Here is a 12,804-nt window from a genome sequence, read left to right on the forward strand (position 1 = left end):
TTCTTTAAAAATTTGCTTGATCTGGATCGATTCACAACTTATTGTCGAATTTACATTTTCAACTAAATTAGCTTGTTTTAGGTAGATGAGAAATAATTCTTTAAAAATTTGCTTGATCTGGATCGATGCACAACTTATTGTCGAATTTACATTTTCAACTAAATTAGCTTGTTTTAGTTAGATGAGAGATAATTCTTTAAAAATTTGCTTGATCTGGATCGATTCACAACTTATTGTCGAATTTACATTTTCAACTAAATTAGCTTGTTTTAGGTAGATGAGAAATAATTCTTTAAAAATTTGCTTGATCTGGATCGATGCACAACTTATTGTCGAATTTACATATTCAACTAAATTAGCTTGTTTTAGTTAGATGAGAAATAATTCTTTAAAAATTTGCTTGATCTGGATCGATGCACAACTTATTGTCGAATTTACATTTTCAACTAAAATTTAGTTTGATTTAGTTAGATGAGAAATAATTCTTTAAAAATTTGCTTGATCTGGATCGATTCACAACTTATAGTCGAATTTACATTTTCAACTAAACTAGCTTGTTTTAGTTAGATGAGAGATAATTCTTTAAAAATTTGCTTGATCTGGATCGATGCACAACTTATTGTCGAATTTACATTTTCAACTAAATTAGCTTGTTTTAGTTAGATGAGAGATAATTCTTTAAAAATTTGCTTGATCTGGATCGATGCACAACTTATTGTCGAATTTACATTTTCAACTAAATTAGCTTGTTTTAGTTAGATGAGAAATAATTCTTTAAAAATTTGCTTGATCTGGATCGATGCACAACTTATTGTCGAATTTACATTTTCAACTAAATTAGCTTGATTTAGTTAGATGAGAGATAATTCTTTAAAAATTTGCTTGATCTGGATCGATGCACAACTTATTGTCGAATTTACATATTCAACTAAATTAGCTTGTTTTAGTTAGATGAGAAATAATTCTTTAAAAATTTGCTTGATCTGGATCGATGCACAACTTATTGTCGAATTTACATTTTCAACTAAATTAGCTTGTTTTAGTTAGATGAGAGATAATTCTTTAAAAATTTGCTTGATCTGGATCGATTCACAACTTATTGTCGAATTTACATTTTCAACTAAATTAGCTTGTTTTAGTTAGATGAGAAATAATTCTTTAAAAATTTGCTTGATCTGGATCGATGCACAACTTATTGTCGAATTTACATTTTCAACTAAATTAGCTTGTTTTAGTTAGATGAGAGATAATTCTTTAAAAATTTGCTTGATCTGGATCGATTCACAACTTATTGTCGAATTTACATTTTCAACTAAATTAGCTTGTTTTAGTTAGATGAGAAATAATTCTTTAAAAATTTGCTTGATCTGGATCGATGCACAACTTATTGTCGAATTTACATTTTCAACTAAATTAGCTTGTTTTAGTTAGATGAGAGATAATTCTTTAAAAATTTGCTTGATCTGGATCGATTCACAACTTATTGTCGAATTTACATTTTCAACTAAATTGGCTTGTTTTAGTTAGATGAGAAATAATTCTTTAAAAATTTGCTTGATCTGGATCGATGCACAACTTATTGTCGAATTTAAATTTTCAACTAAATTAGCTTGTTTTAGTTAGATGAGAAATAATTCTTTAAAAATTTGCTTGATCTGGATCGATGCACAACTTATTGTCGAATTTACATTTTCAACTAAATTAGCTTGTTTTAGTTAGATGAGAAATAATTCTTTAAAAATTTGCTTGATCTGGATCGATGCACAACTTATTGTCGAATTTACATTTTCAACTAAATTAGCTTGTTTTAGTTAGATGAGAGATAATTCTTTAAAAATTTGCTTGATCTGGATCCATGCACAACTTATAGTCGAATTTAAATTTTCAACTAAATTAGCTTGTTTCAGTTAGATGAGAGATAATTCTTTAAAAATTTGCTTGATCTGGATCGATGCACAACTTATTGTCGAATTTACATTTTCAACTAAATTGGCTTGTTTTAGTTAGATGAGAAATAATTCTTTAAAAATTTGCTTGATCTGGATCGATGCACAACTTATTGTCGAATTTACATTTTCAACTAAATTGGCTTGTTTTAGTTAGATGAGAAATAATTCTTTAAAAATTTGCTTGATCTGGATCGATTCACAACTTATTGTCGAATTTACATTTTCAACTAAATTAGCTTGTTTTAGTTAGACGAGAGATAATTCTTTAAAAATTTGCTTGATCTGGATCGATTCACAACTTATTGTCGAATTTACATTTTCAACTAAATTAGCTTGTTTTAGGTAGATGAGAGATAATTCTTTAAAAATTTGCTTGATCTGGATCGATGCACAACTTATTGTCGAATTTACATTTTCAACTAAATTAGCTTGATTTAGTAACATGAGAGATAATTCTTTAAAAATTTGCTTGATCTGGATCGATGCACAACTTATTGTCGAATTTACATTTTCAACTAAAGTTGCTTATTTTAGTTAGATGAGAGATAATTCTTTAAAAATTTGCTTGATCTGGATCGATGCACAACTTATTGTCGAATTTACATTTTCAACTAAATTAGCTTGTTTTAGTTAGATGAGAGATAATTCTTTAAAAATTTGCTTGATCTGGATCGATGCACAACTTATTGTCGAATTTACATTTTCAACTAAATTAGCTTGTTTTAGTTAGATGAGAGATAATTCTTTAAAAATTTGCTTGATCTGGATCGATGCACAACTTATTGTCGAATTTACATTTTCAACTAAATTAGCTTGTTTTAGTTAGATGAGAGATAATTCTTTAAAAATTTGCTTGATCTGGATCCATGCACAACTTATAGTCGAATTTAAATTTTCAACTAAATTAGCTTGTTTTAGTTAGATGAGAGATAATTCTTTAAAAATTTGCTTGATCTGGATCGATTCACAACTTATTGTCGAATTTACATTTTCAACTAAATTAGCTTGTTTTAGTTAGATGAGAGATAATTCTTTAAAAATTTGCTTGATCTGGATCGATGCACAACTTATTGTCGAATTTACATTTTCAACTAAATTAGCTTGTTTTAGTTAGATGAGAGATAATTCTTTAAAAATTTGCTTGATCTGGATCGATGCACAACTTATTGTCGAATTTACATTTTCAACTAAATTGGCTTGTTTTAGTTAGATGAGAAATAATTCTTTAAAAATTTGCTTGATCTGGATCGATTCACAACTTATTGTCGAATTTACATTTTCAACTAAATTAGCTTGTTTTAGTTAGATGAGAGATAATTCTTTAAAAATTTGCTTGATCTGGATCGATTCACAACTTATTGTCGAATTTACATTTTCAACTAAATTAGCTTGTTTTAGGTTAGATGAGAGATAATTCTTTAAAAATTTGCTTGATCTGGATCGATGCACAACTTATTGTCGAATTTACATTTTCAACTAAATTAGCTTGATTTAGTAACATGAGAGATAATTCTTTAAAAATTTGCTTGATCTGGATCGATGCACAACTTATTGTCGAATTTACATTTTCAACTAAAGTTGCTTATTTTAGTTAGATGAGAGATAATTCTTTAAAAATTTGCTTGATCTGGATCGATGCACAACTTATTGTCGAATTTACATTTTCAACTAAATTAGCTTGTTTTAGTTAGATGAGAGATAATTCTTTAAAAATTTGCTTGATCTGGATCGATGCACAACTTATTGTCGAATTTACATTTTCAACTAAATTAGCTTGTTTTAGTTAGATGAGAGATAATTCTTTAAAAATTTGCTTGATCTGGATCGATGCACAACTTATTGTCGAATTTACATTTTCAACTAAATTAGCTTGTTTTAGTTAGATGAGAGATAATTCTTTAAAAATTTGCTTGATCTGGATCGATGCACAACTTATTGTCGAATTTACATTTTCAACTAAATTAGCTTGTTTTAGTTAGATGAGAGATAATTCTTTAAAAATTTGCTTGATCTGGATCGATGCACAACTTATTGTCGAATTTACATTTTCAACTAAATTAGCTTGTTTTAGTTAGATGAGAGATAATTCTTTAAAAATTTGCTTGATCTGGATCGATTCACAACTTATTGTCGAATTTACATTTTCAACTAAATTAGCTTGTTTTAGGTTAGATGAGAATGATAATTCTTTAATAAAATTTGCTTGATCTGGATCGATGCACAACTTATTGTCGAATTTACATTTTCAACTAAAGTTGCTTATTTTAGTTAGATGAGAGATAATTCTTTAAAAATTTGCTTGATCTGGATCGATGCACAACTTATTGTCGAATTTACATTTTCAACTAAATTAGCTTGTTTTAGTTAGATGAGAGATAATTCTTTAAAAATTTGCTTGATCTGGATCGATGCACAACTTATTGTCGAATTTACATTTTCAACTAAATTAGCTTGTTTTAGTTAGATGAGAGATAATTCTTTAAAAATTTGCTTGATCTGGATCCATGCACAACTTATAGTCGAATTTAAATTTTCAACTAAATTAGCTTGTTTCAGTTAGATGAGAGATAATTCTTTAAAAATTTGCTTGATCTGGATCGATGCACAACTTATTGTCGAATTTACATTTTCAACTAAATTAGCTTGTTTTAGTTAGATGAGAAATAATTCTTTAAAAATTTGCTTGATCTGGATCGATGTACAACTTATTGTCGAATTTACATTTTCAACTAAATTAGCTTGTTTTAGTTAGATGAGAGATAATTCTTTAAAAATTTGCTTGATCTGGATCCATGCACAACTTATAGTCGAATTTAAATTTTCAACTAAATTAGCTTGTTTCAGTTAGATGAGAGATAATTCTTTAAAAATTTGCTTGATCTGGATCGATGCACAACTTATTGTCGAATTTACATTTTCAACTAAATTAGCTTGTTTTAGTTAGATGAGAAATAATTCTTTAAAAATTTGCTTGATCTGGATCGATGCACAACTTATTGTCGAATTTACATTTTCAACTAAATTAGCTTGTTTTAGTTAGATGAGAGATAATTCTTTAAAAATTTGCTTGATCTGGATCGATGCACAACTTATTGTCGAATTTACATTTTCAACTAAATTAGCTTGTTTCAGTTAGATGAGAGATAATTCTTTAAAAATTTGCTTGATCTGGATCGATGCACAACTTATTGTCGAATTTACATTTTCAACTAAATTAGCTTGTTTTAGTTAGATGAGAAATAATTCTTTAAAAATTTGCTTGATCTGGATCGATGCACAACTTATTGTCGAATTTACATTTTCAACTAAATTAGCTTGTTTTAGTTAGATGAGAGATAATTCTTTAAAAATTTGCTTGATCTGGATCCATGCACAACTTATAGTCGAATTTAAATTTTCAACTAAATTAGCTTGTTTCAGTTAGATGAGAGATAATTCTTTAAAAATTTGCTTGATCTGGATCGATGCACAACTTATTGTCGAATTTACATTTTCAACTAAATTAGCTTGTTTTAGTTAGATGAGAAATAATTCTTTAAAAATTTGCTTGATCTGGATCGATGCACAACTTATTGTCGAATTTACATTTTCAACTAAATTGGCTTGTTTTAGTTAGATGAGAAATAATTCTTTAAAAATTTGCTTGATCTGGATCGATGCACAACTTATTGTCGAATTTACATTTTCAACTAAATTGGCTTGTTTTAGTTAGATGAGAAATAATTCTTTAAAAATTTGCTTGATCTGGATCGATGCACAACTTATTGTCGAATTTAAATTTTCAACTAAATTAGCTTGTTTTAGTTAGATGAGAAATAATTCTTTAAAAATTTGCTTGATCTGGATCGATTCACAACTTATTGTCGAATTTACATTTTCAACTAAAGTTGCTTATTTTAGTTAGATGAGAGATAATTCTTTAAAAATTTGCTTGATCTGGATCGATGCACAACTTATTGTCGAATTTACATTTTCAACTAAATTAGCTTGTTTTAGTTAGATGAGAAATAATTCTTTAAAAATTTGCTTGATCTGGATCGATGCACAACTTATTGTCGAATTTACATTTTCAACTAAATTAGCTTGTTTTAGTTAGATGAGAGATAATTCTTTAAAAATTTGCTTGATCTGGATCGATGCACAACTTATAGTCGAATTTAAATTTTCAACTAAATTAGCTTGTTTCAGTTAGATGAGAGATAATTCTTTAAAAATTTGCTTGATCTGGATCGATGCACAACTTATTGTCGAATTTACATTTTCAACTAAATTAGCTTGATTTAGTAACATGAGAAATAATTCTTTAAAAATTAGCTTGATCTGGATCGATGCACAACTTATTGTCGAATTTACATTTTCAACTAAATTAGCTTGTTTTAGTTAGATGAGAAATAATTCTTTAAAAATTTGCTTGATCTGGATCGATGCACAACTTACAGTCGAATTTAAATTTTCAACTAAATTAGCTTGTTTCAGTTAGATGAGAGATAATTCTTTAAAAATTTGCTTGATCTGGATCGATGCACAACCTATAGTCGAATTTAAATTTTCAACTAAATTAGCTTGTTTTAGTTAGATGAGAAATAATTCTTTAAAAATTTGCTTGATCTGGATCGATGCACAACTTATTGTCGAATTTAAATTTTCAACTAAATTAGCTTGTTTTAGTTAGATGAGAAATAATTCTTTAAAAATGTGCTTGATCTGGATCGATTCACAACTTATTGTGGAATTTACATTTTCAACTAAATTAGCTTGTTTTAGTTAGATGAGAAATAATTCTTTAAAAATTTGCTTGATCTGGATCGATGCACAACTTATTGTCGAATTTAAATTTTCAACTAAATTAAAATGAAAGCAAAATAAAATGATCGAGTCTGGTTTTTGACAATTGAATTTCGATTGTCAAAAACAAGAATCGATCATTTTATTTTGCTTTCATTTTAGCTTGTTTCAGTTACATGAGAGATAATTCTTTAAAAATTTGCTTGATCTGGATCGATGCACAACCTATAGTCGAATTTAAATTTTCAACTAAATTAGCTTGTTTTAGTTAGATGAGAAATAATTCTTTAAAAATTTGCTTGATCTGGATCGATTCACAACTTATAGTCGAATTTACATTTTCAACTAAATTAGCTTGTTTTAGTTAGATGAGAAATAATTCTTTAAAAATTTGCTTGATCTGGATCGATGCACAACTTATTGTCGAATTTAAATTTTCAACTAAATTAGCTTGTTTTAGTTAGATGAGAAATAATTCTTTAAAAATGTGCTTGATCTGGATCGATTCACAACTTATTGTGGAATTTACATTTTCAACTAAATTAGCTTGTTTTAGTTAGATGAGAAATAATTCTTTAAAAATTTGCTTGATCTGGATCGATGCACAACTTATTGTCGAATTTAAATTTTCAACTAAATTAAAATGAAAGCAAAATAAAATGATCGAGTCTGGTTTTTGACAATTGAATTTCGATTGTCAAAAACAAGAATCGATCATTTTATTTTGCTTTCATTTTAGCTTGTTTCAGTTACATGAGAAATAATTCTTTAAAAATTTGCTTGATCTGGATCGATGCACAACTTATTGTCGAATTTAAATTTTCAACTAAATTAGCTTGTTTTAGTTAGATGAGAAATAATTCTTTAAAAATTTGCTTGATCTGGATCGATTCACAACTTATTGTCGAATTTACATTTTCAACTAAATTAGCTTGTTTTAGTTAGATGAGAAATAATTCTTTAAAAATTTGCTTGATCTGGATCGATTCACAACTTATTGTCGAATTTACATTTTCAACTAAATTAGCTTGTTTTAGTTAGATGAGAAATAATTCTTTAAAAATTTGCTTGATCTGGATCGATGCACAACTTATTGTCCAATTTACATTTTTAACTAAATTAGCTTGATTTAGTAACATGAGAGATAATTCTTTAAAAATTTGCTTGATCTGGATCGATGCACAACTTATTGTCGAATTTAAATTTTCAACTAAATTAGCTTGATTTAGTTAGATGAGAAATAATTCTTTTAAAAATTTGCTTGATCTGGATTGATGCACAACTTATTGTCGAATTTACATTTTCAACTAAATTAGCTTGATTTAGTAACATGAGAGATAATTCTTTAAAAATTTGCTTGATCTGGATTGATGCACAACTTATTGTCGAATTTACATTTTCAACTAAATTAGCTTGATTTAGTAACATGAGAGATAATTCTTTAAAAATTTGCTTGATCTGGATCGATGCACAACTTATTGTCGAATTTACATTTTCAACTAAATTAGCTTGATTTAGTTAGATGAGAAATAATTCTTTTAAAAATTTGCTTGATCTGGATTGATGCACAACTTATTGTCGAATTTACATTTTCAACTAAATTAGCTTGATTTAGTAACATGAGAGATAATTCTTTAAAAATTTGCTTGATCTGGATCGATGCACAACTTATTGTCGAATTTACATTTTCAACTAAATTAGCTTGATTTAGTTAGATGAGAAATAATTCTTTTAAAAATTTGCTTGATCTGGATCGATTCACAACTTATTGTCGAATTTACATTTTCAACTAAAGTTGCTTATTTTAGTTAGATGAGAGATAATTCTTTAAAAATTTGCTTGATCTGGATCGATGCACAACTTATTGTCGAATTTACATTTTCAACTAAATTAGCTTGATTTAGTTAGATGAGAAATAATTCTTTTAAAAATTTGCTTGATCTGGATTGGATTGATGCACAACTTATTGTCGAATTTACATTTTCAACTAAATTAGCTTGATTTAGTAACATGAGAGATAATTCTTTAAAAATTTGCTTGATCTGGATCGATGCACAACTTATTGTCGAATTTACATTTTCAACTAAATTAGCTTGATTTAGTTAGATGAGAAATAATTCTTTTAAAAATTTGCTTGATCTGGATTGATGCACAACTTATTGTCGAATTTACATTTTCAACTAAATTAGCTTGATTTAGTAACATGAGAGATAATTCTTTAAAAATTTGCTTGATCTGGATCGATGCACAACTTATTGTCGAATTTACATTTTCAACTAAATTAGCTTGATTTAGTTAGATGAGAAATAATTCTTTTAAAAATTTGCTTGATCTGGATTGATGCACAACTTATTGTCGAATTTACATTTTCAACTAAATTAGCTTGATTTAGTAACATGAGAGATAATTCTTTAAAAGTTTGCTTGATCTGGATCGATGCACAACTTATTGTCGAATTTACATTTTCAACTAAATTAGCTTGATTTAGTTAGATGAGAAATAATTCTTTTAAAAATTTGCTTGATCTGGATTGATGCACAACTTATTGTCGAATTTACATTTTCAACTAAATTAGCTTGATTTAGTAACATGAGAGATAATTCTTTAAAAATTTGCTTGATCTGGATCGATGCACAACTTATTGTCGAATTTACATTTTCAACTAAATTAGCTTGATTTAGTTAGATGAGAAATAATTCTTTTAAAAATTTGCTTGATCTGGATTGATGCACAACTTATTGTCGAATTTACATTTTCAACTAAATTAGCTTGATTTAGTAACATGAGAGATAATTCTTTAAAAATTTGCTTGATCTGGATCGATGCACAACTTATTGTCGAATTTACATTTTCAACTAAATTAGCTTGATTTAGTTAGATGAGAAATAATTCTTTTAAAAATTTGCTTGATCTGGATTGATGCACAACTTATTGTCGAATTTACATTTTCAACTAAATTAGCTTGATTTAGTAACATGAGAGATAATTCTTTAAAAATTTGCTTGATCTGGATCGATGCACAACTTATTGTCGAATTTACATTTTCAACTAAATTAGCTTGATTTAGTTAGATGAGAAATAATTCTCTTAAAAATTTGCTTGATCTGGATTGATGCACAACTTATTGTCGAATTTACATTTTCAACTAAATTAGCTTGATTTAGTAACATGAGAGATAATTCTTTAAAAATTTGCTTGATCTGGATCGATGCACAACTTATTGTCGAATTTACATTTTCAACTAAATTAGCTTGATTTAGTTAGATGAGAAATAATTCTTTTAAAAATTTGCTTGATCTGGATCGATGCACAACTTATTGTCGAATTTACATTTTCAACTAAATTAGCTTGATTTAGTAACATGAGAGCTAATTCTTTAAAAATTTGCTTGATCTGGATCGATGCACAGCTTATTGTCGAATTTACATTTTCAACTAAATTAACTTGTTTTAGTTAGATGAGAAATAATTCTTTAAAAATTTGCTTGATCTGGATCGATGCACAACTTATTGTCGAATTTACATTTTCAACTAAATTAGCTTGATTTAGTAACATGAGAGCTAATTCTTTAAAAATTTGCTTGATCTGGATCGATGCACAGCTTATTGTCGAATTTACATTTTCAACTAAATTAGCTTGATTTAGTTAGATGAGAAATAATTCTTTTAAAAATTTGCTTGATCTGGATCGATGCACAACTTATTGTCGAATTTACATTTTCAACTAAATTAGCTTGTTTCAGTTAGATGAGAGATAATTCTTTAAAAATTTGCTTGATCTGGATCGATAAACAACTTATTGTCGAATTTACATTTTCAACTAAATTAGCTTGTTTTAGTTAGATGAGAAATAATTCTTTAAAAATTTGCTTGATCTGGATCGATGCACAACTTATTGTCGAATTTACATTTTCAACTAAATTGGCCTGTTTTAGTTAGATGAGAAATAATTCTTTAAAAATTTGCTTGATCTGGATCGATGCACAACTTATTGTCGAATTTAAATTTTCAACTAAATTAGCTTGTTTTAGTTAGATGAGAAATAATTCTTTAAAAATTTGCTTGATCTGGATCGATTCACAACTTATTGTCGAATTTACATTTTCAACTAAAGTTGCTTATTTTAGTTAGATGAGAGATAATTCTTTAAAAATTTGCTTGATCTGGATCGATGCACAACTTATTGTCGAATTTACATTTTCAACTAAATTAGCTAGATGAGAAATAATTCTTTAAAAATTTGCTTGATCTGGATCGATTCACAACTTATTGTCGAATTTACATTTTCAACTAAAGTTGCTTATTTTAGTTAGATGAGAGATAATTCTTTAAAAATTTGCTTGATCTGGATCGATGCACAACTTATTGTCGAATTTACATTTTCAACTAAATTAGCTTGTTTTAGTTAGATGAGAAATAATTCTTTAAAAATTTGCTTGATCTGGATCGATGCACAACTTATTGTCGAATTTACATTTTCAACTAAATTAGCTTGTTTTAGTTAGATGAGAGATAATTCTTTAAAAATTTGCTTGATCTGGATCGATGCACAACTTATAGTCGAATTTAAATTTTCAACTAAATTAGCTTGTTTCAGTTAGATGAGAGATAATTCTTTAAAAATTTGCTTGATCTGGATCGATGCACAACTTATTGTCGAATTTACATTTTCAACTAAATTAGCTTGTTTTAGTTAGATGAGAAATAATTCTTTAAAAATTTGCTTGATCTGGATCGATTCACAACTTATTGTCGAATTTACATTTTCAACTAAAGTTGCTTATTTTAGTTAGATGAGAGATAATTCTTTAAAAATTTGCTTGATCTGGATCGATGCACAACTTATTGTCGAATTTACATTTTCAACTAAATTAGCTAGATGAGAAATAATTCTTTAAAAATTTGCTTGATCTGGATCGATTCACAACTTATTGTCGAATTTACATTTTCAACTAAAGTTGCTTATTTTAGTTAGATGAGAGATAATTCTTTAAAAATTTGCTTGATCTGGATCGATGCACAACTTATTGTCGAATTTACATTTTCAACTAAATTAGCTTGTTTTAGTTAGATGAGAAATAATTCTTTAAAAATTTGCTTGATCTGGATCGATGCACAACTTATTGTCGAATTTACATTTTCAACTAAATTAGCTTGTTTTAGTTAGATGAGAGATAATTCTTTAAAAATTTGCTTGATCTGGATCGATGCACAACTTATAGTCGAATTTAAATTTTCAACTAAATTAGCTTGTTTCAGTTAGATGAGAGATAATTCTTTAAAAATTTGCTTGATCTGGATCGATGCACAACTTATTGTCGAATTTACATTTTCAACTAAATTAGCTTGTTTTAGTTAGATGAGAAATAATTCTTTAAAAATTTGCTTGATCTGGATCGATGCACAACTTATTGTCGAATTTACATTTTCAACTAAATTAGCTTGATTTAGTAACATGAGAGATAATTCTTAAAAAATTTGCTTGATCTGGATCGATTCACAACTTATTGTCGAATTTACATTTTCAACTAAATTAGCTTGTTTTAGTTAGATGAGAGATAATTCTTTAAAAATTTGCTTGATCTGGATCGATGCACAACCTATAGTCGAATTTAAATTTTCAACTAAATTAGCTTGTTTCAGTTAGATGAGAGATAATTCTTTAAAAATTTGCTTGATCTGGATCGATTTACAACTTATTGTCGAATTTACATTTTCAACTAAATTAGCTTGTTTTAGTTAGATGAGAAATAATTCTTTAAAAATTTGCTTGATCTGGATCGATGCACAACTTATTGTCGAATTTAAATTTTTAACTAAATTAAAATGAAAGCAAAATAAAATGATCGAGTCTGGTTTTTGACAATTGAATTTCGATTGTCAAAAACCAGAATCGATCATTTTATTTTGCTTTCATTTTAGCTTGTTTCAGTTACATGAGAGATAATTCTTTAAAAATTTGCTTGATCTGGATCGATTCACAACTGGCTGTTGATAATTTATTATTTCTTTTAATCGCATTCAGGCGCTAATTTTTTTTATTGGTCAGTTATTAAATTATACGGTCGGTA

Source organism: Bradysia coprophila (assembly GCF_014529535.1).
Source record: "Bradysia coprophila strain Holo2 chromosome X unlocalized genomic scaffold, BU_Bcop_v1 contig_130, whole genome shotgun sequence".
NCBI lineage: Eukaryota > Metazoa > Arthropoda > Insecta > Diptera > Sciaridae > Bradysia > Bradysia coprophila.